Source organism: Dendrobates tinctorius, unplaced genomic scaffold (genome assembly GCF_039654945.1).
Source record: "Dendrobates tinctorius isolate UK_male_01 unplaced genomic scaffold, ASM3965494v1 ptg000147l, whole genome shotgun sequence".
NCBI lineage: Eukaryota > Metazoa > Chordata > Amphibia > Anura > Dendrobatidae > Dendrobates > Dendrobates tinctorius.
Window position 1 is genome coordinate 207294 of NW_027361814.1, and position 25645 is coordinate 232938.

The following is a 25645-nucleotide window of genomic DNA, read 5'->3' on the forward strand; positions in this document are numbered from 1 at the left end:
GCCATCAGGGGCTTATCTACAGCATTCTGTAATGCTGTAGAAAAGCCCCCGATGAAACCCGAAAGATAAAAAAAACATATTAGATTATACTCACCGGGAGGCGTGGTCCGGTCTGGCGCCTCCCATCATCATACGATGCCTTCCTCCTTCTTGCTTCTCCCTGGGATCCTGCGCAGGCATACTTTCTCTGCCCTGTTGAGGACAGAGTAAATTACTACAGTGCGCAGGAGCCGGGAAAGGTTAGAGAGCTCCAGCGCCTGCGCACTGAAGTAATCTGCTCTGCCCTCAATAGGGCAGAGAAAGTACGCCTGCGCAGGAGCCGAGATCGGACGGCGACACCCATCGGGCCGGACCGAACGCCAGGGTGAGTATAATATAACTCTTTTTTCTTATCTTTCAGGTAATATCGGGGGCTTATCTACAGCATTACAGAATGCTACATATATGATAATGCCCAGTATCAGAGAACGAGACAAGGCGGTGACCATGGTACAAAAACGCCTTGTGCATGGATTACCACTCCATATGCTAATCTTAAAAAGGAGAAAACGGAGTAACGGATCCAAAATATATGCAAAAGTATAAATTTTATTAGTACTCACATCAAGTGCTGACAAGTATACAAGTTGACTAAAATAGGGGGGATAAGCCCCAATGATACAACAATCAGGACAGACAAGGACAGGGTAAATAAAATGATACCAGTGCTCGAAATCTACATGGCACAACGTTCAGTCAGCCCATGGGCATTGCACATAACAGACATATGTCTACTGGTAAAAGATAGTCAAATATGGCATACTCAATTAGATGTGTATTGTACATAGTTGTACATGTCTAGAGCGTCAAAAAAAAAAAAAAAAAAAAGTCTGGAAACAAGTAAAGGCAGGCTGCTTACCGGGGAGCAGAGGAGGTGAAGGCCCATGCAACGACCCCCGACGTACGTTTCGCGCCCGCCACAGGCGCTTTATCAAGGGAGTTGCATGGGCCTTCACCTCCTCTGCTCCCCGGTAAGCAGCCTGCCTTTACTTGTTTCCACACTTCGGTCATTTGGACCGCTTAGCGGGTCGTCTCCCGGGTTCTCTCTGGCACAATTGCGCAGTTTTGATATGCTGATACATATGTTATTAACTATTTAAGAATCCTTTCACATGTCATTGATTCATTTATTTTCAGTGTCCATTGGACTTGCACATCGACCCCTCTGGATGTTTTTTTTTTTTTTTTTTTTGGCGCTCTAGACATGTACAACTATGTACAATACACATTTAATTGAGTATGCCATATTTGACTATCTTTTACCATTAGACACATGTCTGTTATGTGCAATGCCCATGGGCTGACTGAACGTTGTGCCATGTAGATTTCGAGCACTGGTATCATTTTATTTACCCTGTCCTTGTCTGTCCTGATTGTTGTATCATTGGGGCTTATCCCCCCTATTTTAGTCAACTTGTATACTTGTCAGCACTTGATGTGAGTACTAATAAAATTTATACTTTTGCATATATTTTGGATCCGTTACTCCGTTTTCTCCTTTTTAGCATTATAGAATGCTGTAGATAAGCCCCTGATGGTGGTGGCCGCAGCTGATAGTCCAAAAATTGGGTGACAGATCCCCTTTAAATGAAAGAAGTTTGGGACCATCAGAAGTATTCCTAGACCTGGCCGTCCAGACAAACTGAGCAATCGTTGGAGAAGAGCCTTGGTGAGAGAGGTAAAGAAGAATTCCAAGATCACTGTGGCTGAGCTCCAGAGATGCAGTTGGGAGATGGGATAAAGTTCCACAAAGTCAATTATCATAGCAGCACTTCACCAGTCGGGCCTTTATGGCAGAGTGCCCCGACGGAAGCCTCTCCTCAGTGCAAGACATATGAAAAACCGTGTGGGTGAGAGGGTCCCCGCTGAGTGTCTGGGTCGGAACCAAGGGGACCGTCACCTGGTTTCCGGGGGAAACTGTTTCCGGGGGACAGAGTTCAGCGACGGACCGTGGAGACTGACAGTTGGGCTGTGGGAGGAGCCAATATAAAAGGGGCGGGAAACGCGAGTCACGGTGAGTCAGCAGAACGAGACAGAAGGAGCAGGAGACCATGGGAGCAACTGAGAGCCAGAGCGACTTACCGGAGCCAGGAAGGAGGCCAGAGACAGGAGAGATACTCCCCCTGGACATCAGTGGTACGACGCCAAGACGACCGTCCGAGAACCGCTGCCCCACGTCGACCAGCGGCTGCTGCCGCCTTGCTCCTGCCCGCGGCTGCGGCCTGCCCATGGACACCAGTGGCCGTTGCTGCCTCGCTCCTGCCCGCGGCTGCGGCCTGCCCGCTGACACTAGCGGCCGCTGCCGCCTCACTTCAGCCCGAGGCTGCGGCCTCTCTCCCGCCACCCGCAGCCGCCCTGCTTCTACCCATGCCGCGGCTAGTTCTGTGCCGTCGGCAGCCACCACTGTCCCGCTCCAGTCCGCGGCAAGGGCCGGCCGTTGCTCGCCGCGGGTTCTCCGTTGCAGTCGCTGGCTGCGCAGGTGGCCTGCCAGCCGCCACCCGCATCTCCGCTGCTTGCCCCTATCCGGGGGCTGCAGCCCATCTGTCCAAGGACTCCTCCAGGGCCTGTTGTGCCCCTGCTTCAACGGAGCGTTGGAACACTCGAAGACTACGAAAGATCTTCAGCGGCTGGGCCCAGCGGCTGCTACACCAAAGAACCTTCGTCCGGGACGCCGAGGGACGTCGAGCCGGTTAAGTGACACTATATAGTTAAGGACCCATAGTCGGCCATACCGCGGCACTATAGTGACCAGCTTTGCCGGACTTAGTCGTGTTCTTAGATTTCCGTGTTGACCTGTATTGAGTCCCTGCGAGGACAATTCCTGTTATTTTGGTTGGTTGCTTAGACTTTCCCTGCGGATAGTTACCTATAAACCTATGAAAATTGTTACCAAAAACACAAAACCGTCTCGAGTCTCGACACTGCATCCTGCGTACCTGCTAATACCACATTTGGCGTAGTCGGCAGGATGCAGTCTCCGAGCGCGGACAATGAGGGCCCCCGGCCCAGCATTTCTTTGGGGGCTATGCTAAGCAATCTACCCAGGTTCTCCGGCAGCAATGCTATGCTGTGGGGCTGGACGGAGCGAATGCGTGGGTTATTTAGAATGCATCCGCTTACCCCTGACCTAGAGGCAGAAGTGGCCCTGATGGCGTTGGATGGGGAAGCGCGGGATTCCGTAATGTTGAGGCCCCGGGGGCAGTGAAACACCTTCGTCAGGGTGTTACAGATCTTAGAAGAGACCAATGGGGACCCGACCGATGTGGGGGAACTGAGAACCCGGATGTTTAGTCGCAAGCAGAAAGAGTGGGAAACAGTGACCCAGTATATGAATGTTTTGCAGGAACTGTTTTTAGCCATTGAATGGAAGGATGGGGTCGGCGTGGGGACCGTGGACGTAACGTTACGTGACCTATTAGTGACTGGGTTACGAGACACCCTGACAAGACAGGCTTTGCGAGAGCGGGTACGAGTGGACCCACATCTGACCTTTTCAGAAATAGGGAAGGAGGCACGTGTTCGGAAACAGGAGAAAGAGGTGACGGTCCCCGTGGGGATGGCACGGAGTATCGAAGTATCCGTAAGCGCCCTGGGCGAACCCCACTGGGTACAAGAGGGGAAGCAAGAGATACAGAGTATTAAAGGTGAATTGGCCGAAGCCATGAAAGAGGCCACAAGGAGTCGGCCAGGGCCAGGTAAAGGAGGCGTGAACCATCGCGGCCCTGACCCAAGTCGGTCCCCACGACCATTCGCCTGTTACGATTGTGGAGAATTGGCAGGGACACGCCGCCTGAGAATGCCCACGTTCCAAGGGAAACCCGCCCCGCTGGCCAAGAAGAGCAGAGGACCCTGAGCCGTGGAGACGCCGCCCGGAGCCGGAGCCCACCACACGGGGTGCAGGAAGTCACGAAGACCTGGTCGCACGGTGCACGGTATGGGAAGATATGTGCACGGTATGGGCAGAGATCGAAGGCCGTGCCGTACGATGCCTAGTAGATACGGGATCGCAAGTAACGACCATGCCAGAGACTTATTTTCGGCAGCATTTTCCTGAAGCAGTAAGACCTCAGTGGGGGTCCGTGATAAAGGTGGTAGCCGCCAACCAGCTACCAGTTCCTGTCTTCGGAGTAGCCTGGATGTAGATTTCGATAAGCGGCAAATCACTTGGCCGCCAAGGCGTGGTCCTGACCCAGGGAGACACAAACAGCAACCATCCGGTTACTCTGGGTATGAACATACTACGAGAGTTTGGCAACCTCCTCCTCAACGAGCCCACACAAGAGACTCTAAGCCACTGGGGTCCTCGCACGGCTCAAGGGCAGGTCTTCCAGCGGTTGGTACGGGAGGCGCGAGTGCTCCAGGAGTGCCAAGAGGGTGAGGCACTGGGCAAAGTCATCGTGCCAGCGGCTCCCCCGCTCGTGCTTCCTCCATGGCAGACGGTGATGGCCCTGCCGATCCGTGCCCCGATGCCTCTGGTGGGTGTGGAGGTGCAGGTGGAACCATGCTACTCAGAGTGCCTGCACCCTGGCATACTGGTAGCCCGCTCCCTGGCCACAGTGCGGGAAGGGACCGTCCTGGTGCGCTGTGTCAACCTGGAAGACCAAGATATTACCTTGAAGCCCTGGGCCGAAATGGCCAAACTAGTAAGGTCTTTGGAGGAGATGCTGCCGAACCCCGCAGTCCAGTTGAAGGTGCGGCCCGAAGATCCTTGGGCAGTAACGATACGGACCCTACAGACTGCCGTATCCTCGACCCAGGAGAAAGGCCGAGCCATCCTGGAGAGAATGCGGGCCGAATTTTCCGGCCTAGCGCCAGCCCAACTTCTCCAGGTGGAGACACTTCTCGGACAATATTACAGTGTCTTCGCAAGTCATGAGGATGACTTTGGGTGTACCACGGCCATCACGCATGGGATCCCAATGGCAGGAGCGGCCCCCATCTGGGAGCAATATCGGCAAATTCCACCGCAGCTATACCAGGAAGTGAAAACCCTATTAGCTCAAATGCTTCAGAAGGGGGTCATACGAGAAAGCCAGAGCCCCTGGGCGGCCCCCATTGTACTGGTTCGCAAAAAAGATGGTACTCTGCGTTTTTGTGTGGATTACCGAAAGTTGAATGCCTACACCATCAAGGACTCGTATCCACTGCCCCGCATAGAAGAGTCTCTGTCCGCCTTGGGGAACACAACGTACTTCTAAACTCTAGACCTGGCCAGTGGGTACTGGCAGGTGCCGATGTCGGAGGAAGACAGTGCCAAGACGGCATTTATCCTTCCCATGGGACTGTTCGAGTTTAATCGGATGCCGCTCGGGCTGGCCAAAGCCCCAGGAAACTTCCAGCGGTTGATGGAGAGTTGTCTGGGAGACCTCAACTTTGAAGCCACGTTGATATACCTGGACGATATCATCATCTATTCCTCCATGTTCGAGGACCACCTGCGGCAGTTGAGGCAGGTGCTCGGCCGGCTGCAAAAGTACGGGTTGAAGGTAAAGCCCCAGAAATGCCATCTGTTCTGCACCCAGATCGAATATCTGGGGCATACCGTCTCGGCGGAGGGTGTCAGACCATCCTTGGAAAAGGTTGCTGCCATCCAGGGGTGGCCTACCCCCGAGACGGTGAAAGACGTGCGGGCCTTCCTGGGGTTGGCCGGCTACTACCGTCGGTTCGTGAAGAATTTTGCATGCCGAGCCCGAGCTCTGCAGGACCTGCTGAAGGGGACTCCAGCCGGGGTGAATGGACGGAAGGTCGATTGGCAGCAACCGCAAGAGGATGCGTTTCAAGATCTCAAAGCTGCACTCTCGGAAGCCCCGGTATTGGCGTATGCGGATTTCTCGCAACTGTTCATCCTGCATACCGACAGAAGCCTCCAGGGACTAGGAGCTGTGTTGTCACAGGTGCAGGACGGCCGAGAGAAAGTGATCGCCTATGGTAGCCGGTCGCTGCACGACTCCGAACACAACCCGGACAATTACAGTTCCTTTAAGCTCGAGCTCCTCACGGTAGTGTGGGCAATGATGGAGTGGTTCGCAGAGTATCTGGCGGGCTCTGAGGTGGGGGTGCGGACTGACAACAAACCACTAGCCCATTTGGAGAATGCCAAACTGGGGGCCCTGGAGCAGCAGTGGGTGGCTCGGATGGCCAAGTTTAACTACAAGATCATCTACAAAAGAGGGGCTGAAAACGTGCACGCTGACGCACTCTCCAGAATCCGACACACCACCCCAGGGAGGAATTGAGACGATGAATTAGAAGGAGAAGAGACGCCGTTCGCCCTCACCACCGCCGCGCTTACAGCCACCGCGCAAGAAGCGCCTCATCCGGGACCCTTAGGGGGAATGCTGGAACAGCCACGCGACAAGTGGATCCAGCAGCTGGAAGATGTAGAAATTGGACTCCTGCGCCGATGGGTGGCCACTGGCAAACTGCCCACTGGCTCACAGAGACAGACTTTGACCCAGGATATGTTGTTGATGTTGCACCAGTGGGAGAAACTAGTCATCAAAAAAGGGACTTTTATATCGGAAATTTGTGTCACTAACAACGTCTGCTACAATATGGCAGGTGATCGTGCCCGGAACCCATCTCAGCCAACTGGCTCGGGAAGCCCACGAAAAGGGGGCTCACTTTGGTGCTCAAAAGACTTTGCAATGGTTGCAGCAGATAGTGTACCATCCACGCTTGCACGCTGCTGTGGAAGAAGTTTGCCGAACCTGCCGGCCGTGCGATCTCGCTTAACCTCCTGCGCAACGAACCCCGGTGCAGACAATTGTAACATCAGCTCCCCTCGAGCTCCTCACGGTGGACTATCTGACCATAGGTCTCGTTCTGAACATTGTCTCGTTATGGTGGATCATTTCACCAAGTTCGCCGTGGTCACCCCCACCCGAGATCAGACAGCGCAGTCTGCCGCCTATGCGATTTGTAAAAACTTTATCCAAGTGTACAGCTGCCTGCAATGAATACATTCGGACCAAGGAGCGTGCTTACTAGGAAGAGTCATGGAAGAACTACATCATCTCTACGGTATCGATAAGTCTCGGACTACACCATACCGCCTGCAGGGAAACGGAGCCTGCAAACGATTCAATCGGACACTAATCCAAATGCTGCGTACCCTGGAGAGTGACCGAAAGGCCCGCTGGCCTGAATACGTCCCTGAGCTGGTGTGGGTATATAATAACTGGGTGCACCGGGTGACTGGTTACACCCCCTACTCATTGCTGTTTGGACGGGAAGGCAAAGGAATCATGGAAGTGGAGTTAAACCTGGAGGAACCCCAACCCTGGACCGGAGTATCCTCGTGGGTCCGAAACCACCGGCACCGGCTGCAGACCCTCCACCGAATCGTCCATACAAAGCTCCAGGATCTTGAACACCCGGGGGAGCGTTGCCCCCACCAATTGACTTCAAGACTGGGGATCGGGTACTCGTACTAGATTAACGCCCCCAAAACAAGTTAGAACCACGGTGGGAGGAGAACCCGTACCGAGTGTTGTGCAGGATAAGCCCCGACGGGCCTGTGTATGAAATACAATCCGAAGGAAATGACGCACCTCTCACTCGTACTGTGCACTGAAATATGTTGTGCCCCTGTGCGTCCACTGATCCCATGTGACCCGAGCCGATCCCTCAGGTCCCCGACCCCCCATCAACGGTCTGGGACCTGGATGACGAAGAGGACTTCCCAGCCACATCCGCGGGCCCTCCAAGTAGTGACATTGCAGCAAACCCAGTTAGCCCGCCAGAATCGACCAACCTACCACCATCCACCACCCCAGAAAGCTCCACCACAGTCGAACTTAGATGCTCCGAGTGGTCAACAGCTGGCAAACCCCCTGAACGCTACGAACAGGACCAGTTCATATGGCGACAAGAACTGTCGTCTCAAAAGACTAACTCGAGTCTACTAAAGCCCTCGCCCGAGGACTGGCGAGCATACAGGGTGGGTGAGTGTGGGAGAGAAGGTCCCAGCTGAGTGTTCGGGTCGGAACCAAGGGGACCATCACCTGGGTTCCAGGAGAAACTGTTTCCGGGGGACAGAGTTCAAGGATGGACCGTGGAAACTGACAGGTGGACTGGGGGAGGAGCCAATATAAAAGGGGTGGGGAACGTGAGTCACGGTGAGTCAGCAGAACGAGACAGAAGGAGCAGGAGACCGTGGGAGCGACTGAGAGCCAGAGCGACTTACCGGAGCCAGGAAGGAGGCCAGAGACAGGAGAGATACTCCCCCTGGACATCAGTGGGACGGCGCCGAGACTACCAACTGAGAACCGCTGCCCTGTGTCGACCAGCGGCTGCTGCCGCCTCACTCCTGCCCACGGCTGCGGCCTGCCCGCAGACACCAGCAGCCGTTGCCGCCTCGCTCCTGCCCGTGGCTGCGGCCTGCCCATTGACACCAGCGGCCGCTGCCGCCTCACTTCAGCCAGGCGGCCTGTCTCGCGCCGCCCGCAGCCGCCCCGCTTCTACTCGTGGCCGCGGCTAGTACTGTGCCGTCGGCTGCCACCACTGTCTCGCTCCAGTCCACGGCAAGGGCCGTTGCTCGCCATGGGTCCTCCGTTGCAGTCGCTGGCTGCGCAGGTGGCCTGCCAGCCGCCACCCCGCATCGCCGCTGCTTGCCCCTATCCGAGGGCTGCAGCCCATCTGTCCAAGGACTCCTCCAGGGCCTGTTGTGCCCCTGCTTCACCGGAGCGTTGGAACGCTCGAAGACTACGAAAGATCTTCAGCGGCTGGGCCCAGCGGCTGCTACGCCGAAGAACCTTCGTCCGGGACGCCGAGGGACGTTGAGCCGGTTAAGTGACACTATATAGTTAAGGACCCGTAGTCGGCCATACCGTGGCCCTATAGTGACCGGCTTTGCCGGACTTAGTCGTGTTCTTAGATTTCCGTGTTGACTTGTATTGAGTCCCTGCGAGGACAATTCCTGTTATTTTGGTCGGTTGCTTAGACTATCCCTGCGGATAGTTACCTATAAACCTATAAAAGTTGTTACCAAAAACCCCATACCGTCTTGCGTCTCAACACTGCATCCTGTGTACCAGCCAGTACCACACCCGCATACAGATTACTAAACAACACATGAAGGACTCCCAGACTATGAGAAATAAGATTCTCTGGTCTGATGAGACGAAGGTAGAACTTTTTGATGATAATTCTAACCAGTATGTGTGGAGAAAACCAGGCACTGCTCATCACCTGCCCAATACAATCCCAACAGAGAAACATGGTGGTGGCAGCATCATGGGTGTTTTTTAGCTGCAGGGACAGGACGACTGGTTGCATTTGAAGGAAACATGAATGCAGCCAAGTACAGAGATATTCTGGATGAAAACCTCTACCAGCGTGCTCTGGACCTCAGACTTGGCCGAAGGATCACCTTCCAACAAGACAATGACCCTAAGCACACAGCTAAAATAACAAAGGAGTGGCTTCAGAACAACTCTGTGACCATTCTTGACTGGCCCAGCCAGAGCCCTGACCTAAATCCAATTGAGCATCTCTGGAGAGACCTAAAAATGGCTGTCCACCAACGTTCACCATCCAATCTGACGGAACTGGAGAGGATCTGCAAGGAAGAATGGCTGAGGATCCCCAAATCCAGGAGTGAAAATCTTGTTGCATCATTCCCAAGAAGACTCATGGCTGTACTAGCTCAAAAGGTTGTCTACTCAATACTGAGCAAAGGGTCTGAATACTTATGACCATGTGATATTTCAGTTTTTCCTTTTTATTACATTTGCAAAAATATCTACATTTCTGGGGGGGTTTCAGTCAAGATGGGGTGCAGAGTGTACATTAAGAAGAAAAAAATGAACTTTTTTGAATTTACCAAATGGCTGCAAAGAGTGAAAAATTTGAAGGGGTCTGAATACTTTCTGTACCCACTGTATATGGATTGAGCAGTCATGTAACCGTATATATGCGATATGCATGCTCCTGGATATATCCTGACTAGACATGTGCGGCCTTGCTCGATACAAGGCCAGGCACGCCTAGTCAGAATGTGGCCAGAAATATGTATATTGCGTACTTGTGCTCACATGACCGCCTATTTTTGTTGCTGGCACTGAAGAATCCTGACAGCACGCAAGTCTTATAGAGTGACTGCAGACTTTTGTGCCAAACCTGGCCATCTCTTTTAGCCATAAGTAGTACAACTGCTTTTTTATGTCCTATTAGCTATATATACATTATACTTTAGATGGTTTCCTGTCCTGGTCAAAGATTAGGTAGGAGCGGGGAGTTGCTCAAAGAGCATTTTCCTCTCTGGAGGACTATTTAAAGGGGTTTTCCGAAACCATTGTCTCCTGTCTGCAGTTTGTTTTATAAAAAAACAAAAAAAAAATCACTGCCCCGGAGTGTGTTATTGTCTGCAGCACTGACATCATGTCACCAGTTATGAAGCCAATAACTGAGCGCAGCTACTCATGCCATCAAGCCAGAGCTCAGTGATTGGCTGCAGTGCTGTCGAAATGACATTGATGATGCAAACAATAATACATGCCGTAGACGGTGCGAGACTCAATGCTAGAACCTATGGCGGTGAGTAAAGCTCAGTTTATTTGTTCTTTAAACAATCTGCAGGCATGGGACATGGGTTTTCCTAAACTGGAAAACTCCTTTAATTTAAAGAGCACCATACAATACCATATTTCTCCCATAGTCGCTGTTGCAACGTTCAGATTTTTTTTTCCCGCTGATCGCTAATCTGGTCGTCTGCATGTCGTTATTTGTAGAAGAATTTCCCGAAATTAATAGACTACAAATTACTGTAAATAATCTTTAAAACCTAACGCTTCACAAAAAAGATAGAAAAATAATTGTCAGTTCCTCTAAATATTTCCACGTGGCTGTGGATCATAGAGAAAGAGTAAAAAAAAAGTTTCTTATTCTGCCAGTTGACAGCCGGGATCTCTTATCTGGCAGAGGGAACCTGATGGAATTTTGACAAATGTGGAGAAGTGCTGTCATAGATATGAGACATTATTACCCCGTCCTGACCTGCACTGTAATCTGCCACATGAGTCATCTACTTCTCTCTGCCAGAAGTTCACATCTTCTGTTTGTTAAATGGACAATGCTCCTACATTTGGCGCTATAACTTTTTTTTTCTTTTATGGGATGTGACATTTATTCAATATTACATAATAGAAACATGTTTAGCCAGGCACAGTCCTCTGAAAAGAACAGATGCAGCGGATGGCCATCTGCAGTCCCGAAACGTGGTGTACGCGGCCCCTCTACAGAACAAGATCTTTTAAGGTCAATCACGAACAGACGAGTGAAGAAGCCTCGGTATTTAGGAAGAATATTACACGCTGAATAGATGGCATTAGAAAAGGCTGGGACCAGTCGGAGGCTTATCAGAAGGCTGAGATATTTCCGTGGAATAGAAAGATACAATAATCTGATATAACACCACAAACATTAATACATGATAAATACACATCGAGTGCCTGAAAAGTCAGATATATGAGTATCCTGGATGACATTCTTTACCATAATGCAGCATTCCAATATAGCTGTGCTGTCACAGAATAGTATTTGGTGTCACAACTATAAAGAAATCTTTTCGGTAGCAAAATATCCCTTTAAGGGGGGGTTTTCCTTTTCAAAACGTTATCATCAAACAACAATGTGCGCAGAGGTTCACCACTCAACGCAAAAGACAAAGATGAACGTGGATGGCATCTCACATCGTCAAAACAGTGCTGGCATTGTTTTGTTTTTCAACATCAAATAAACGAGGCCATTTATCCAACTCAGAGTTTCACCTTTCGGCTTCTTCAAAGGTGTGATGCCCTGGATGAAGCCAAAAGGCGAAACTTTGAGTAGGGTGGATTGTTGTGAACTCCCTTGCTCGGATTTCTGAGCCAAAGCTCCCTATGCTCCCTCTGGTGGTTACTGAGAGTGGTGGAGCTGGCCAGGTGGATGGAGGTTCTCCACCTGACGATGATAATTGGGAATCTGGGATTGCTGGCTGGGAGCATATAATGGAGCTAGCTGCTCCTGAAGGTTGCTGGTGATTTTTTCCTCAGTGTGCATTTGGAGCTCTTTCGTCCCCCGCCTGATCTGCATGGTTCAGCTAAGTGATTACTTTGAAAATCCTTTGAATCTAATCTGGTTGTGTCTTTTTTTGCTTTCTGTTTTGCTGCTAGGGTTCAGCGTGCTCCCTGCTGGTGGCAGAGCTGGGCCCTGCTTCATATGTTGCAGCTTGTTCAGTCCCCTGTTATGTAAGTATCTTTTTGCTTGCTGCCAGTTTATACCAGAGTGCTGATCTAGCGGGGATGAGATTGTGTAATCTCAGGTTTTTTGTATATCGGTAGTATTGGACTTTTTCAGGGTTTTGTGCGTATTTGCAGACAGTATCTTTTTTGTCCTGTCCTGTCTAGTCAGTGTGGGCCCCACCGTTTGCTCAGTCTGTTCTCTGCCTGTGTTTGTGTCTCATCTTTGTCATGATCCAGTGTTGGATCTGGCGGTATTAAAAGCACAAAGTGAACTTTTTTTACTTTGGTTAAGTTCAAAGGTGTTTTGACTGTCCCCGGTGGTGGTTGTGGTATTGCACTTTGGGTTTTTGTGCACTTAATTAGGTATTAGGTGTGACACCCTATAAAGGTGTGCTAGAGGTGTGCAATCACTGCCTGTGATATTGTGAGTTTGTGTTCACTCTGTTTTTGGAGAGCCTGGATGAAGGATGGAGCTGGTGAGGAGTCCAGCGCAGCTTAGCCAGGGGGGATGTGTTTCAGCTATGGTGTCTGGACGAAGGGCTGGCATGGCGTGGTGGAGTCGCAGTGATGGTGTCAGCGGGAAGTGTCTGCATGGGCTGGTGGAGTGGCGACTATGGAGAGTGGCACTCACCATGTGGGACTTGGCCGCTGAGCTGGACTCAAGCATGCTCGACTTTGTGTCAGCAGCTGAACTCATCCTTGGGACTCTGGTTCTAAGCAGCTGCAACTGGTGTTGGACTCTGCTCCAAGGTTGCACTAAGGTGAAGGATCCTGTTATGGTGATGGATACGGGTGGAGGAGAAGATGCACTCAGGTGGAGGGCTCTGTTGCTAGGAGCGCACGCAACAGAGCAAAGCTAAGTGGTGTTTCCCCTGTATTGTCTCTTTCCTCTTGTGTTATTAGTGCAGTGGTGGGATTAGTCTCCGCACCGACCCATTCCCTACTGAGGGTTTAGGGTCAGGGTGAGCAAGGGCGTTAAGGTACGCGTGCGGCGACAGGTGCGGAGCCTGTTTAGGGAATGTAAGGAGTGCAGGGACACTGGCTCAGGGGAGCTTAGGAGGTCTCCATGTCCCCATTCCCTATCGCAGGGCCCACCATTGTTAAAGTTTCCCAGGTTCCCCCGTTATTATTTGATTATTGTATGTATAACGTGTAATACCTAAATTCGCCAGGTGGAGGCGGCGTATCCACCTGCACGTTTTATTATTTAAATGCGCCCCACTGGAGGCGGTGTATCCAGGGTCACGTGTGTTATGGGTCCGCCTTGCGGTATCATCTGCGTCCTGACACACGTGACCATGACAATCTTGTCTCACCGACAATATATGTTTGGGGGCTATCTATCCCTTTGGGGATCTGCTCCGGGCAGGCAGTTTAGATTTCATCTTTCTGTCTTTAGACTTAGTTAGTCCTCCGGCTGTGACGAAGCATCTAGGGCATCGTAGGAACGCTCCACGGCTACTGCTAGTTGTGTGGATAGGATCAGGGGTCTACAATCCGCTTAGTTACCAACCTCTCTGGTCTTCTGGTGGCTTAGCCTGTGGCTTAGCCTGTTCCTGCCATCCTCCTCAGTGACCCATTTATAACAGTGGATGTTTGCTTGTTTTTATAAGTGATTTTAAAGAATGGCTCTTGTGAGTTTAATAAAACGTATTTGCACGGGATTGTGGTATTCTACGGTGTGCAGAGGCGTATCCGGGGGGGCAGCCGGGGCAGTTCCCCGGGCGCAGCCAGCAGGGGGGAGCAGTCGGGCCGCCTAATGCAGCTGTCTGCAGTGTCTCCCCCCGGCGGCTGCGTTCTGCCGCTCCCCTTCAAGTTGGCTGTTCTCTCTGACGGCTGTCAACAGCCGGTGCAGAGAAGGAGGCAGCGCCGGCTCCCAGGCTGCAATTGCACTGGCGTCTACACAGACGGGTCCGCATAGGGTACCGTTCACACAAGGGAACTGCATGGTGTCTGGTTCACAGCCTATTAGTCACGCCCCTACTATTCGATTAGGCGGGCTGGCCAGCACCCTCTCAATGCATCCCAGTGTGAACACCCCTCATACGAGACCAAACGTGTCTGGGCTCGGCTGCACCCCGAAAAATGTAGTGCAAAAAGTTTAACAATTAGTGAGGTATTAGCTGATATTTTGGCCAAAATACGTGAGCCCGTAAACTGCGCCAAAGTTTCCCACGCTTACGGGTCCCTACACTAAACTGAATAGCAAAGCCACTGAAGAAGACTCAGGTCTTCAAAAATTCATTTATAACAACAAGCAAAAAGGCAGCAACACTTACCTGCCCAGGTCTAGAACAAATGCACTGCAGGGTGCAGCCAGCCCATAAAGCAAGATGCTTGTTGTTATACATGACTAACTGTGCAAGTCACATATGTACTTGGGGGGGGGGCGCTGAACCAAGTTCTTGCCCCGGGTGCCAGGAAGCCTAGATACGCCTCTGACGGTGTGTTACTATTGGAGGACGCACTCTTGCATCTTGCTGCTAGACAGGAATGGAGAGGGCACTACTGAAGAGAATGAGTTATTGACGCTGGGAAACTGAGTGAAAAAATTACCTATGCCGACACAGTTGTCAGGTTGTGAATGACCATCGATCACTTAGAGCGAAGAATCCGTATTTTTGAGCAAATCATTATTTGACACTAATATTAAAGCCAGACCAACCTTGGTGTTGTAGCATGACAGTCACGATTCATTTATTTTCTGCACATTTCTCTTGTTATTGGTGATCCTTTTAAAGGGAATCTGTCAGCAGGTTTTTGCTAGCTCGACTGAAAGCAGTGCAGTGTAGGAAAAGAGACCCTGATTCCAGCGATGTGTCACTTAGTTTACTGGGTGCAGCAGTTGGGATACAATCAGAGTTTTTAGATGCAGCATACAGCAGAGCTCAGAAAGTTGACTCTGCCCACAACCCTGATTAGCGGCTTTGTGTGTACATTGCGTTTATTGCCCGGAAGATGCTATCAGTGATATGGGCGAGATTGGACTAGGGCTCACCAGGGTACCAATCCGGGGCAGTGATAATCTCCTGCTGATAAAACATTAATTCTATTGAAACAACAGCACGCAGCCTAATAAGTGACACATTGCTGAAATCAGTGTCTCAGCCCCTACCATGTGCTGCTCTCGGATTACATAACAAAAATACCCCCTGATGATCGATTTCCTTTAAAATGTTAAATGCACCCTAGGCTTCCAGATGTCTGAAAAATGAATTAGAGATGCTACTCTCCCTCCTCGGAGTCTACACCATTGCTCCAGTGTTTGTTGATCAGCTGTAGCGGTGACGACGGCGCTCCAAACTGCTGCAGGTATTCCCTGAGTTCATTGACTCGATGCCCAAAAAAAATGTTGACTTCTCTGCCACTTGAAGGTCAATGTTACGCTTACTGTCTTACTGAGGTTTGCTAACACATAAAAATAAAAATAAAAATACATATTGATCATCCTCCCCAGGCAGAATTTTCATGAAATCTGTATAGACAGAGTCGGGAGGTGATTTAATAAGAAATGACTGTACTGCTTAGGAAATCCAGGAGTTATTGTCATCTGTGCTGTGAATACATCTCCGTCCACAAATATGTCTCCTGGCTCAGTTAGCAGAACAGGGAAGAAAAATACGATGAAAAATGGCGTGCGTGGGTTTGTGCGATTGCAGGAGGATGCGTCCGCGCCTTATTACAATGCTCATTGTTATTGCGGCTGCCAGTCTTCCGCACTCATTGTTATCCCCGAGGGTCACCTTTCTTAAGGCACCGGGTACATTTTAATAAGACGGCGGCAGGTGCGCATTTTAATAAAAAAAATTACAATCTGGGCGTATTTATAAAATAGTCATTGTTCCTCGCTCTAAGCGAAGTTTATCACGATACGGCCAAGAAATGAGTCGCTTTAGTAATATTCCAGGCATACCGAATCGACGCCAGCGTACCCGATGAGGGAATGTTGGCATAACAATTGCACTTTTAAACTCGTTGAATTTCTATTGGGAAACAAACCTTTGTTCAGATGTTGATGTAGCTAATTGGAATAAAAATGTTAAGTGTGTCCTTCGAGACCATAGGCTCATTAGACAGCAGGAATGCTGGTTGCGGTAATTATGCTCACACAATTTCTCTTGTACCGGCTGAAATGGGTACTGTGAATATGCAATCACACAATCCTGGAGAAAAAAGTCAGACTTTATCCTCCAAAAAGAAAAAAAAATCATGAATTTCAAAACTTTCATCAGCATTTCACATAGAACATTGGAAAATGAAGCAGCGCATCAATGTTCAGGTGGAAGGTGTTTATCAAAGGAGAATATTTCAGGGCCGCTGAACTCGACATACAAAAGCACAGGCTAGCGTTGTGTTGTGGCGCTCACGTGACAGCGCAATTGGCTAAACAAAGACAGAATCGTTTTCTGGGAAACCTATAAGACCAGAAACTTATAAAACTCAGAGACCCTGATTCCAGCGATGTATCACTTACTAGGCTTCCTGCTACAGTCTTCATAAAATCACTGTTGTATTTTCTGCAGCTCTGCTAGTCTTCTCAATGTTGAGCCTCTGTTACTTAGACTTCAATATTTATGAACTTTTGCTATTCCCACACCCTACCACTAATTGACACAGTACAGACAGAAAGCTGTTAATCAATAGCACAAGTGGGATTAGACTGAACTCATCATTGAGAAGACTAGCAGACCTGCAGCAGATTAAACAATGATATAAAAAAAACTACAGCAAGAATCCCTTTAAATGATACAACTCTGGATTCAGCGTCTTCGTCTCTATTATATGTTGGCCTTAGCCAGGAAAGTATGAACCTGGCAACAGATTCCCTTTAATGACACGATCCCAGCTTTTATTCTTTTCCACCTGATTGTCTGCACCCCCTATCTTACTGCACTTCTTACCTGATTGTTTGCACCCTCCACACCTGATTATCTGCACCCCCATCTTAACTGATTGTCTGCACCCCCTATCTTACTGCACCTCTTACCTGATTGTCTGGACCCTCCACACCTGATTGTCCGCACTCCCATCTTAACTGATTATCTGCACCCCTATTTACAGCACTTCTTAACTGATTGTCTGCACCCTCCACACCTGATTGTCTGCACCCTCATCTTACTGCACCTCTTAACTGATTATCTGCACCCCCCACCTGACTGTCTGCACCCCCCCTATCTTACTGCTCGTCTTAACTGATTGTCTGCACCCTCCACACCTGATTGTCTGCACCCCCATCGTACTGCACCTCTTAACTGATTGTCTGCACGCCCCACCTGATTGTCTGCACCCCCCTATCTTACTGCACGTCTTAACTGATTGTCTGCACCCTCCACACCTGATTGTCTGCACCCTCATCTTACTGCACCTCTTAACTGATTGTCTGCATGCCCCACCAGATTGTCTGCACCCCCATCTCTTACTGCACCTCTTAACTGATTGTCTGCACCCCCCATCTTACTGAACCTCTTACCTGATTTTATTTGGAGTATAGGAAGGAAAAGAGACATAAGCTTTTTTATGGTGACTGCCAATGGGGCATAGCTCACAGGATCTTCTGGGGCATGTCTTTACAGGCTGCTCTGCATAATTACCCTGTGAGTCACGCCCACTTGTAAAGACCATAAAAATTAGCACTAAATAAAAATTTCCAAATTTCTGTGGTCGATCATACACACACACCACACCATTACCTACCTTTGGTGGTCCCACTAAGAATGAATAGAATGGCAGTGCACATGATTGACTGCCACTTTATTTACACTAGAGCCCCAGTTCTTAGGATCGGTGGGGACCCCAGAGGTCAGACCCTTAGCGATTGGGAAGCTATCCCCTATCCCATTGGTTAGGGAATAACTTCCAAACTTGAGAATACTCCTTTATGTAGGATTTGCAGCGTTTTGGTTTGGTCCAGCTGCCACGTTGGTAGTTGGTGGCCACCTGCCCAGAGCCCTGCAAACCTCCTCCTACCTCACATCATCCTCGGTTACATTTCTCACTAGCAGGTCTGGTGTTACGTCAAATCGTTGCGGCATGATGCATACATGACAATACTACAGGCCTGCTAATCAGATGGAAGTGCTGGGGATGCCGACAGGGAGAAGGAGGTTCGCAGGGTTCTGGTCTGGCGGCTGCAGGGTACAGATATGGCAACTGGACCAGAGTCCTGCAAATATTGTTGCTAAACTCTAGAAGGACTATTAAGCATAAACTGCAAAGCTTCTAAATAGTTTTACAACTTCCTTATTCCTTCTTTATTCCTAAGTTTGGCTTTTGTCCTATTGCAAGGTTCGTTAAAGATTCGATATTGACTTTTAGGATTGCTGCTTCCAACAGGTGGCGCTGGTGTTCTAGTCCTCTTCCTCTCTGAAGAGGCAATCTGCATATTTAATTTCCCAGAGGAGCATGCATGGCTTACAAGTCTCCTCGCTCTGACATGCCAGGCCTGGCTTGTCACGTTCCACAAGAAGAAACGTTACCCCTAGGTCATATTTCAAGATGCGCCCCTGACTGTCGATGCACCATATAACTGATAACAGAGGACAATAGATATACGTTTGTATTTACGACTTATTTGCCACAATTCTACATAAAATAAACAAATAGTAAGGACAGTATAATGCTACATCTCTCCATTTTTCAGAATATTTACTGTCTGCACTAACTGAACACATTCCTGCAGATAGAAGACAGTCCAGGGCAAGGAGTCTACAGAAAGGTCAACATTTCCATGGGAAGCTCAGCAAACGATTTTCTGCTTTTGTATTAATGTAGATGTGAAGACAGGGCAGGCGCTGTGAAAACCTGGCAGGATTTCTTAATCTAGAGCCATGTTTTACTGCTGAGCTCTGTAATCTTCTGGAACCTTTACATATTGACTTCCAGGCAAAGATCATACAACATGTCCAATGTCTTGGTCAGTATCGACCAGCACAGGACGCTAACCGATGTTTTTCCCTGTGGTCATTAAATCAGAAGGCCGAGATGTCTGGTCATAGAGAGAATGACTGTAATATATTTAACCCTTTAAATGGGTAATCCCCCCCCCAAACCTTTTTTTTAAACCCTTCTTGCAGTAGTCCTATAGGGGGGGAAAAAAAACTTTTGCTGAAACTTTTAAGCGTTCATGAGCAAATCTGATCCAAAATTCAAATAATTGTAGCACATGCTGCAATTTTTACAATTTTTATTTTGCAGAAGAGATAAAACGCTCACGTGAACGACAACATTGACTTGCAGAGGTCCACGTGTCGTCCATACGCTGTCCGTTTTGCATAGCACATGCACGCAAAATACCAATGCCTGAACGAGCCCTAAGATTCTCATATGGAGCACCAGGAAGGTAAGTTATTATAAGGGAAATTATTTTTTAAACCACTTTTTTGGCGCGCGCCAAGCCTACACATGTTGTACCGAATCTGTAAAAATGTTGCATGGGTGTGTGTGCTGGTCTTGGAACAATATAAATAGCATGAGACTTGGAAGTGGAGTGGAAGACATATCTATTGATGGCCAGCGAACCTTCACACAGAAGAGAAGGCAGATTTATTATGGCTAAATCAAGACACATTGTAGAAAAAATTATTTCTACACCCGAAATGGTACAAACGAAAAATATTCTATTACTTTACACAAACAGTAAGCAACAAAAAGTAAAAAGAACGTTACACTCATATATGCCGCATATATCAGTATATTATAACACCTAATTCCTTAAAAAGACTACTTATAGCAATAAAAAAAGCCCTCATATATTTCTTGTAAAAAATATAAAAATAAATACCTTTCAGAATGTGACAAAAATAAGGAGTCGCTTTTTGACACTGCATGTCACTGGGTTACCGCGAAAAAATGGAGCCAGAAGACTGCAGCGTCTGATTGCTCCTATCCCAGCATTTCTCCTTCATTTCAAATGTGTTTATTTCTTCTAGAAGAACAGGGGTTAATTAGCCATGTTGGAAAACCCTGTGCTCAGCTGTGCTTGGTTAGCCACTCCTTTTCCATAGGAGGGCAACAACTCAGCAGCAGGACCGCTACCTCCGCCTTTGTGCAAGGAGGAACAGGAGGAGCACTGCCAGGGCTGTGCAAAATGACCTCCAGCAGGCCACAAATGTGCATGTGGATCACCCCCAGGGCTGTGGGATTACTCGGTACCGGACCTGTGTCTAGCAAAGGGACGTGTCACGGTGGCGGTGACCCGGTCCGTGGCCCTGGGCATCCAATGTAAAATGGGTGAAATTTAGCTGAATAAAGCTTATAGGTAGATGATTCGTGACGCCACCTGTGGTGCTCGGCAATGAAGGTGTTAAGCCGATGCTGGGGTGCAGATCCTTTAGGAGAGATGGTGGGGCGCAGCAAAGAGGTAATGGCTCTCCACAGGCAGAGCTGTAGTCCCAGGGCAGCAGTAATAGGTGTTGCGGTAGATGGTGTAGTGTTAGGCGCAGAAATGTAGCAGTGCTGAGTGGGTTGCGCAGGAAGAAGGCAAGGACACAGCTGAATGCAGTTCCAATTCTTTTACTCACATTTCTGGCACAGACAGGTGCCCGCTTCAGTCCCTCGTTCTCCAGGACAAGGGCTCAGCCGACTCCCAGGTAGATGGATTAACCCTTCAAGCACTCCCTTCCAAATGTGCATTTTCTGAACGTCTCCTTTCTAGCGCTAATCTGAAGTACTTGTAGTTCTGAATTACACTCAAGTTCCTCCTTCTTGATGTTACTTAAACTCCATTCGTATGACAGGCAGCTGTAGCCTGCTTTGGGGACTCCATACAATCATGTCCCGGCTCACACAACATTGCCACTGTGTCTTTGGTGGGAGTAAAGCGATCAAAACTTCTATTCCACCAGTTTCTGCTGCAGGATCATTATTATCACAAACAGCCTCAGATACCGGCGCCCAGCCTTGGTGCAATCAACTTAGGAAAGGGCTCTGCACTAGCCCTAGTCCCAGTCTCTCTCCTCACGTTCCGTGCTTATCTTCATTCTGAACAACTGATCTTTCTTTCCTTCTCTTTCCTTGCTAGCAGCTCCAACTCACAGGAGGCTGATGTATCTGCCTCCTCGCTCTCCTTCCCCCGTAGGGGAGATTGACCTAATCCCTGTCAGCTTTCCCCTCTAGTGTTTCTAAGCTCCACCGACCACCTAGCACCCTTCATGAACCAAAGCAGCTGCCATAAAGGGTTCTCTGCTGTTCTAAGGTGTCTGTGCTGGATGTAGGTGTTGGAGTCTGGTCAGGTGTTACCATCTTACCTGGGGAGTGGAATACTACACCTCAGGAGGAGGTGCAGTACCTCTGTGGCGACTGAACCCTCAGGGGCGCCACATACCCCCCCGTTAACCGCAGCACGTCCGCGGGCTGTACACAAATGAGAATACAAGATGTTACTGAAACATACAAATTTTGCATTTTAAATAAACAATGTAAAACTGCTTCTCTTAAGGAGAGGACTAAAGCTTGAACGCTACTGAAAATTTTGATTATAACATCCTATGGCCTAAGTGCTATCTTATACTATATTATATCCTAATTGCTATCCAACTCTATCAAGTGCTACTGGGGCAACCGCCTTCACCTATCAGGTTCGCCACCAGGTCTGGACATTCTCTTGTCCCTGTTACAATATACCTCTTCATAAATCTTACAGTCTATCATACCTATATTAATATCCTATACTTACAATACTATCTACTTCTTAAATATATTAAATCATTCCTATTTTCTTTATAAAGTGCCTGAGTGACAACCGCCAGCCAAGGTTCGCCACTGCTGTACCTAATTAGCTATCTATATACATTTATCTACATAGCTATCTACCAAAAAGTGCAAAAATTCTATACCTATCAATATACATTTCTTATACATGGCATAATATTTACAGATATAATAACACTTTTATTAGCTACAATGAAAAGCAGTAATCAATGAGGAATGGCAGATATTGCCCCAGCCGGGGTATCTTCTTGTGTCCAAGTGATGTGTGGAGGACCCGCTCAAAACCTCCAACGTCGGTCCTGGGTGGGCTGCAAGACATGCTGGTCTTCCCGCTTAGACCCTGTCTTCGGCCACACCAAACGGGTTTTTGTTCAGGTCTGTAATTTTTTAATGCAATGATGGATCCTTATCTTTCCTAAAGACTTATGTAAAACCAAGAGGGAGCACCTTAATAGGCGCTAACTATATACAATAGAGTGTCCGGATCACTCACTGTTCATGATCTCTACAGTTTATTTAAAAGGAACATTTAGCCAAGAACCCACCTGGGTTTAACTTATTTACAAATAGTTTAGAGTGCACTGTTCACTTTGGTAAAATGCAACATTATGGAAACCCTCCTGGGTAACTATATACAGGTAAAGAAACTCACTGGAGAATCAGTTCAGTCCTCCTGATTAGCATGGCTAAGCGTCTGGGCTCGATTGCTTCCACGGCATGTCTTGGGTACCCTTCTGTGCAGGGTAAAAGAGGCTGATGTTGTCTGCCTATGTAGGGAAGTGGACTGACCTATGGACCTGTCTGCAGTAGGAAGGTGAATGTACAATGTGCCGTAAAAGTGCTTGACGTGGACTGCTGTTGGTAAAATACTGGGTTTGGCCACTAGGGGGAACCAAGAACAGGAGGAAAGGGAGACGGTGCAGTACTGAAGTTTGGCCACTAGATGGAAGCAAAGCAGGGAGCAGTGAGGAAAGGGCTTAACAACAGCTTAAGGCTACGAAACCGCAGAGTTATTGGGGGCGGAGTTACAGGAGCTCTGGAGGGGAATTCCCGGGGAGGGGAATAAATAGTCAGAGAGAGTTCCAGAAGCAAGCCAGTCCAGGAGAAGGGGCTCAGGAGAAGAGGAGACAGAAGGGAGAGACGGCCAGAGAAGATGCTCCGGTAGGGACTAAGGAGAGAGACAGTCAGGGGGGTGGCCCTGACAGGAGAGCCGCAGGACAGAGGAAGCCCGCGGGTACCAGACGACGGACTCAGACAGGGGAAGCGAAATTGGACTGTATTCGGGATTGCTGGCTTTAATCAGAAGGATCCGGTGCGGAAAAGGACTTTGCAGAAATGGCTGTGGCATATCAGCGCCTGAAAGAATTCCAGGAGTTTGCTGCCACATTGGACTGTCAGGGGCAGCTAAGCTGAGCCTGCCTCTGGAACACTGCTGGGAAAGCTGGGTGTTGCTGCCGCAAGGCTGGGCACTCCTTCAAAGTGAAAGACTACAGCGGGATGGTGGAGTGGAGATGGCGACGGGAGATCGAGGCCCGGCGGGTCACCTGCACCTGGGAGTCACTGTGGGTGTACCGGACACTCACCCTGGAGGAAGACCGACCCGCGACCCCACTGCAGCTACCGGCCTGGAGGCTGGTCCTGCCGGACGGTGGAATGAAGAGCGGCGGCGCATTCCAGATGACAGGGCCAGGAACAATGCGGAAGCAACGGAGACCTGCGACACCCTGGACCCTCCGGTCGCACGGATGCACCGACCTCCGGAAGAGCGGCGGAACGGCTTGAAGGGAGCTGCGGCGCTGGGGAAGGTGGAGCATCCCTCCGACCCAGCCGGCAGTCCCGCAGGCAGTTCCAGATCACACGCCCCAGACACGAGACAGGCCCCAGGGCCCCGACACCGGCCCTCAGCCTCCCCGTCCGGCCTTCCCACGTCCAGCGGTCCCGCCTCCCGACCGATCCACGGCCCACGCGGGGCCCACAGACATCCGCGCCACCGACCCTGGGCCGTTCCGCCCAGTGCTGCCCTGTTCTGCATCCCGGGCGCAGAGCGGAACCGCGGCCCTCCCATCGATATCCGCGGTCGCCCCTGTCTCATTCTCGGCTCCGGCTACGGCCTACCCACCAGGCTCCGCTGCTTATACCGGACCTTCTGTCTGGATCGCTGATGTCATCTCGCAGAAGAAGGCCGAGAAGTGGAAGATCTGGGCGCTGCTGCGCGAAAAGGGGGAGGCGGCCATGTCTGTTCCTCGGAGTACTGGGCAGCTCATGTACATCAACGTCAATAAGGGCTACGGTTTCATCCGAGAGGCGGAAACCGGCCACAAAGTATATCTGAACGTGGCCTCCATCAAACACGGGCGGGCCCTGCAGATGGGAGACCGGGTATCCTTTTACAAAGAATACTGCCCCCACGGTTACTATGCCATGGCAGTAATTGCGTACCCCGAAGAACTTGACCCCTCATAAGGGGGAGGACTCCTGGGCCTCAGGCACACAGGACACTCGTGGCCCAGGGACCAACAGACATCCCGGAAACTCCACGGCTGTGGAGTTCCTTGCTGCAGCCAGAACATAGGCCATCAGGAGACGACCCGGAGCACCGCTGAAATTACGGACTACCGGGACAGACTGCGCACCGTTGTTTGGCAAGGGGGACTGTTCTGCATCCCCTTGGGGTAAGAAACCCCACCTCTTGACATGGCAGGGATGTATGGGGGTGCTTTCCGCAAAGGAAGGGGGCGCACCGTTGTTTATAAAAAGAAAAATGTTTTTGACAATGTTTGAAATGTTGCATAATGATGCTGGTAGATATAGATATAATGGAGAAAGAAAGAGTGAATAGTTTCATATCAAGAGAAGTTCTTCAGTAAATAGGTAACAGAACTAGTGAGTAGTTTAAGTGTAGTATGATAATCAACGTAGAATGTTGCAGGAAACAGGGTAAATGTTGTACCCGTCAAAAGTAGTGTATGTTGAGTAGTGTAGGTTGAAACTATGTATAGTATGTATAGTTAGTTTGAAATGTTATCTGTATTAAAAAAATGGAGATGTTCAACAAGTCCCAGGTACTGGAGTAAGAAAAATGCCGACCATGACTGATTTGAACTGAAGGTACAAGGAAGTGTATGGAATTGAAACAGACAGCGCTCCATAGATCAGGTCCTGAGTATCAGAAAACACCCCAAAATGAAAGAGGCAAGCTTGCGGTGACCAGGTAGGCCAGAGCCTCGGTCGTTGCGCTCCAAATTGCACAATGTTGCTGAAAGTGAGAAATGTGGGAGGTACGCACCCGTTGAGAAATCCGGGTGGTCTTATCCCAACCAGAGGGAAATTGTCAGAGGTAGAGTTGAGCGACTTTTGGTTTTTTAGGGTCGCGTTTCGTTTCGTGAAACCCGACTTTTCCAAAAGTCGGGTCGAGCAAGATCGTCCGATCATAGGGAAAAGTCGGGGTCGTCCCGAAACACGAAACCCAATGTAAGTCAATGGGGAATAAAAGTCGGCAGTGAGAGGAGGACAGGAAACACACCTACAGTGCCCATTTGAATGCCAAAAGCATCAATTCTTCTTACTTGTCAACCTTAATTAACTTCATAATACAAGTTACGCACTGAAAAATGGGGGTTATTTGGCTAAAGTTGTGGGGGGGGGGAGGGCTGGCTGCAGGTTTTCATGTGCCC